A 6,215-nucleotide genomic window follows, 5' to 3' on the forward strand; every position below is an offset into this window, starting at 1 on the left:
AGCCCGTGCGTTGCAACGGGAGAAAAAAAATACCAAATGCCTTGCCCAATAAATTAAATTAGTGACGTTGCAACAAAATTATATGCAATTGTGCCTCCGACACGGTTGTCGATAGGCGTAAGTTGCAATCGAGTCCGAAGAAGTTTGTTGCAATAGTGGCATCCGACTTTACAACAACAGTGGTCAACAAATATGATACAAGCGGGCCTCGCCATAGTGAGGTTGAGGAGGCGCTCAAGAGAGGGTGCCTCGCCGTCGAACATGATGTTCCGGTGCTTCCAAAGAAGCCAGGCGCCAAGAAGTAGCAAGCAGGAGAGCCTTTGCGGGGCAGCGATGGCGCTGCAACGCAGGAGGTCATGCTGCAATCCTGGAACCAGTCGTCGAGTTGAGGAGGCCCAGGTGTGCATCGACACCAAAAGAGGAGCTCATGCTAGAGTTGGCTCGAGAAAGAGCAGCCGACGAGGAGGTGGTGTATGCTCTCAGGCTCCAACCAGTGATCCGACCAGAAACGACATCTCGAGCCATCGCCCAGGACACAATATGTGGAGGCGCACATGACCGCCGAAGCATCAGGGTCGTACGGGATTGGGAGATGGGACCAAGGGCGGCCATCGTCAGTCCGCTGAAGTCAGATCCATTTGGCACAAAGGCAACTTTTCCTACTAAAAAAATGGTGGTCCAACTTTGCAGCATGCGGTTCGCCTTAGGGTGACAACAAAAAAATGCGGTCAGTCTTCCAGCATTGTGTATTACTTGTAGCAGCATTAACCGGGCTTGTAGTATCGCGTTTGTTGGAGCCACACTCAATTGAAACTACATGTGGGTTCCATGCAAAAAAAACTAATGTGGATCAACCAGATTTTTTCAGTGGATATACAAACAAAAATATTGGCAGTATGAAAAAGCAGCACCCAAAAGATTAGGACTCAGTACGCGCTAATGGCCGCACACGCTGCAGCTTGATTCTCCTTACGGGGCTACACACACAGGGAAACTCAATTAGAGCGAATCAGCACCATGTATGTCCTTCCTCTATTGGGTTAATTAGTTAACTTGCGTGTGTAGTGCATGCCCTTCTTTTATTAGGGGCCTTAATCTTTTCTATTGGCAGGTGCGCCATCAAGCACAATTTATGAGTTTAAATTCTGTTTGTTTCCATACGCATGGATGTTCTTCCTTTATTGGGGGGCTAATCTTTCCTACGCACGGAATTAAATTCCTTCATTTCCATACGTGCATGTCCTTCCTTTATTGATGCACAATCTTTTCTATTGTCACCACCGTGTAGATAAATCCCTTCCGTTTTCACACAATAACAACGTCCACGCCTCACCCTCAATCTTTCATGACCAATCTTTGTAGGTTACTATCAATTAGCAAAAGAATTCAAATTTTGCAGACAAGCATGACCTAGTTCAGGTGTTAGTGGCCTTTTGGTTTGGTGGCGAGGTTGGGAGTTCGACCCCTAACACAGCCAAAATTCAGATTTTGTTTTTGCCTCCCATTAGAGCTTGTTCCGCGGCGGGGTGGGCCTCCTTCCCGGGCCAGGTTCGCGGCAAGGTGGGCTGCTTTCTTTCGACCGAAACGGTATAAAGAGGTCTCAGAATTAGTACCACCTCGGATAGCGAAAATAATATAGATGAAAAAACTGAAAGCGTAAATTTACGAAAAAAAATCGCATTGTGACGGTGAACCCGGAGACCCAATCCGTGCTTTATTATTAGGGAGAGACTAGTACAAATGCCCGTGCGTTGTAACGGGCTAAAAATTCATAAAACATGCTCTGTGTGACAGTAGCGCCATTTCTTAGATCCAGTTCTGATAAACATCGATATAAGTTTATAATGTTATCTCTTTCCGGAGTATGACGCATGGACGTAAATAAGTCATCCTAACATCTTTCATCAATGAAAGAATAGTGGTGCATGGGATAGTCTAGTAATCAGTTCTATTTTTTATTTCTCAAAAAACACAATTATTTCTTTACTATAAAATAATTAAAAAAATTGAAAATTTTATCTTTTATTAGAACTGAAACATCTTTTGAAGATGAATTTTTTTGACCACATGTTTTTTAACTATGAAATTTGAAAATTTTGCGGTCGATTTTAAATGGTTTTGTTAAAATAATTGGAACATTTTCGAGAGTTTTGTGCATTTTTAAAAAAACATGAACATATTTAAAAGCATGTCTTTCTAAATAAGAAGATTTTGGAACACTATTTGTCTAAAAAAATACACACACTTGGTGTCCGCAATTAAAAAAATTGTTGGTGTCCAGACCATGTAGTGTAAAGATGAGAAAGTCAACGGGGTGTCCTTTGATGGCCCCTCCTTCAACTTAGCACTATCATTGGGCAGAAGAACGTAAGTGTTTTTAGCGGGATATACAGACGTTGAAATTGTTGTATACTGTTTGAGAGTTTAATAACTAATCTAAATGTTTTTTCTAGAATTTTCAAAAGGTTTCAATGCAAACAAATTTATTTTGGATGAAAGAGTAGTGGTGCATTGAAGTGGGATTGTTTGTATACATTTTTTTGTTAATATTTAAAAGCAAACTGGCTTTTACTATGTTGACATTTTTTAAGGAAAATGTTGGTTGCTTGGTTTGCAAAATTATATTGTGTTCCTTTTCTTTTGCACTACTTGAAACTTGGCCCAAAGACCGAACCGCACTCACTCTGCATCATCACCATAAAAAGACAAACCTTTTTGATAAATTTCATGTGAAGGCCATGTACACCATCCATCATGTTGGAAATATGCCCTAGAGGCAATAATAAAAGTGTTATTATTATATTTCCTTGTTCATGATAATTGTCTTTTATTCATGCTATAACTGTATTATCCGAAAATCGTAATACACGTGTGAATACATAGACCACAATATGTCCCTAGTGAGCCTCTAGTTGACTAGCTCGTTGTGATCAACAGATAGTCATGGTTTCCTGGCTATGGACATTGGATGTCGTTGATAACGGGATCACATCATTAGGAGAATGATGTGATGGACAAGACCCAATCCTGAGCATAGCACAAAGATCGTGTAGTTCGTTTGCTAGAGCTTTGCCAATGTCAAGTATCTCTTCCTTTGACCATGAGAGCGTGTAACTCCTGGATACCGTAGGAGTGCTTTGGGTGTATCAAACGTCACAACGTAACTGGGTGACTATAAAGGTGCACTACAGGTATCTCCGAAAGTATCTATTGTTTTATGCGGATCGAGACTGGGATTTGTCACTCCGTGTAAACGGAGAGGTATCTCTGGGCCCACTCGGTAGGACATCATCATATGCGCAATGTGACCAAGGAGTTGATCACGGGATGATGTGTTACGGAACGAGTAAAGTGACTTGCCGGTAACGAGATTGAACAAGGTATTGGATACCGACGATCGAGTCTCGGGCAAGTAACATACCGATAGACAAAGGGAATTGAATACGGGATTGATTAAGTCCTTGACATCGTGGTTCATCCGATGAGATCATCGTGGAGCATGTGGGAGCCATCATGGGTATCCAGATCCCGCTGTTGGTTATTGACCAGAGAACGTCTCAGTCATGTCTACATGTTTCCCGAACCCGTAGGGTCTACACACTTAAGGTTCGATGACGCTAGGGTTATAAAGGAAGTTTGTATGTGGTTACCGAATGTTGTTCGGAGTCCCGGATGAGATCCCAGACGTCACGAGGAGTTCCAGAATGGTCCGGAGGTAAATATTTATATATGGGAAGTCCCATTTTGGCCACCGGAAAATGTTCGGGATTTTTCGGTATTGTACCGGGAAGGTTCTAGAAGGTTCCGGAGTGGGGCCCACCTGCATGGGGGGGCCCACATGGACGTGGATAGTGGGGGCAAGGCCCCACACCCCTGGTCAAGGCGCACCAAGATCCCCCCTTAGAAAGAATAAGATCATATCCCGAAGGGATAAGATCAAGATCCCTAAAAAGGGGGGATAACAATCGGTGGGGAAGGAAATGATGGGATTTCTTTCCTCCCACCTTGGCCAACGCCCCAATGGACTTGGAGGGCAAGAAACCAGCCCCTCCACCCCTATATATAGTGGGGAGACGCATGGGAGCTCAAGACGAAGTTCTGGCGCAGCCCTCCCCCTCTCCCAAGTCGTCCTCCTCTCCCGCGGTGCTTGGCGAAGCCCTGTAGGATTGCCACGCTCCTCCACCACCACCACGCCGTTGTGCTGCTGTTGGATGGAGTCTTCCTCCACCTCTCCCTCTCTCCTTGCTGGATCAAGGCGTGGGAGACGTCACCGGGCTGTACGTGTGTTGAACGCGGAGGTGCCGTGCATTCAGCACTTGATCATCGGTGATTTGAATCACGACGAGAACGACTCCTTCAACCCCGTTCACTTGAACGCTTCCGCTTAGCGATCTACAAGGGTATGTAGATGCACTCTCTTTCTACTCGTTGCTGGTCTCTCCATAGATAGATCTTGGTGACACGTAGGAAAATTTTGAATTTCTGCTACGTTCCCCAACACATCACGTATACGCTTCTTCTACGTTTTAGCAAACAAACAACAGCATATAATTATCCCCATGGCCAGTCGCTGTCTAGTCGAGGCGTTCCTACCCTAGCCGCCGCCACCACCAAGCATCTAGGGAGAGGCGACCTATTTCCTTTGATCTCCACCAGCCGGGGCACTGGCCCCCTCTCCCTTCGGTCGCTGCTCCGGCAGCAGGAGGGAGGGGGACCCATTCCTCCGCTCTGTAGTTAGGATTTGGATTTATAGGTCGTGGGGCGTCGTTGGGGTGGTGGGAGCAGTGCTTGGATGAATAAATCTGCCTCAACTCCACTCCCACACCGGCGGTGTTTTTCATGGCGGCTTCTCGGAGTTGATGGCATCGTGTCTTTGTCGGTCCCTCAGATCGGCAGCGTTAGGGTTCATGGATAGTTTTGGCAAGGCGGCGGCGGCGACTCTATTAGGTGTGTCTCTCCTTCATCTCTGTCTCCATTGTTGCGTTGTTGCCTCCGACATCATGGTGGAGTAGGGAGGTTTTGTCGTTTAGGAGTACGCGCAGGCAGTTGTCTACGCAAGTGACAGCTGGAAGATGGAGTATCTTGTGTTGGGTCTGTGGTTGACGGCTGACAGTTCTGGTTTTCTCCTCCGACTTCGTCGTCATGCGGGGGTGTCAGTTCTGAAGTTCGATGGCGTGTCCGGGGACATGTTGCCCCGGTCTGATTCTTTCAACATCTATGGTTTTGCTTCGAACAAACTACTTTGGAGGTCCGTAAAGCTGCTGATTAGTGATGGAGCCGCATCGAGGTGAAGAGGTGATATGTCTTTTTATCCTTTGATGGCCGCTTCGGTGGTGTCGAAGGAAACCGACAGGCGTTGGTATTCTGCATAGGATTTTCCTATCTTTTCAATTATGTATAGTCGGCGCTTACGTGCCTTGTAACTTGTTCTATATAAATTAGACGCGTATTATCATGGAAAAAAAAGAAAAAAGAAGATAATTATCCCCACAGAGAACACATACCAATATCCCCGCCGAGTTATCCTCCTGTGTGACCCTCTTTTATCCACGCAATGCTGCTCCTCATCACCGAGTAGGCCAGCACCCAACATCCCACCCAGCAGCGTTGTTCGTCCTCTGCTCGGCCCAAGGTTCCCACCCACGGTGCCGTGTACCCTCCCTCTTTCTCTTCCCTCTTCCACAACTAACCAAGAAAACAGGATCGAGCACGCGTGCGGTCACACCTCCTCGGCGTCGACGGTGCACTCCTGGAGTGCCCGGCCTTATCGTGTCGGCCTTCGGCCTGGGCCAGGAGAAGACGCCGGGGCCGGTGGTATGCACCCCCCTCCTTTCCAATCCCGGGTCCGTCGAGTGAAGCGCCGGGGTGGCAGCGGTGTCCGTCGGTGCCCCTCTCCTCTGACGCTCGACCTTGTCGTCTCAATTTCGCTTGGCCCTAGCTCGTGAGGCTCTGCGGTGTGATCACGCTAGCTTCATTCCGTTCCATTTTCTTCATCCTTCTAATTCCATTCCGTTCCCTCTCCTGGGTTGATTTCCCAGGCCGTCGCCGGCGGCTTCCGATTGTCCTTATCTGATTTTCCATATTTGGTTTGGGCCACACACGCGTGGATGTTGGCTGCCCGATTGTGCACTTATCTGATTCTTCCTTCGAACGTAGTTGCTCTTCCCTCTCTTGCGGATTAATTCCTTCATTATTTTCCCCTCAGAGGCTAGTTG

Source organism: Triticum aestivum, chromosome 2A (genome assembly GCF_018294505.1).
Source record: "Triticum aestivum cultivar Chinese Spring chromosome 2A, IWGSC CS RefSeq v2.1, whole genome shotgun sequence".
In the NCBI taxonomy this organism is placed as follows: Eukaryota; Viridiplantae; Streptophyta; class Magnoliopsida; order Poales; family Poaceae; genus Triticum; species Triticum aestivum.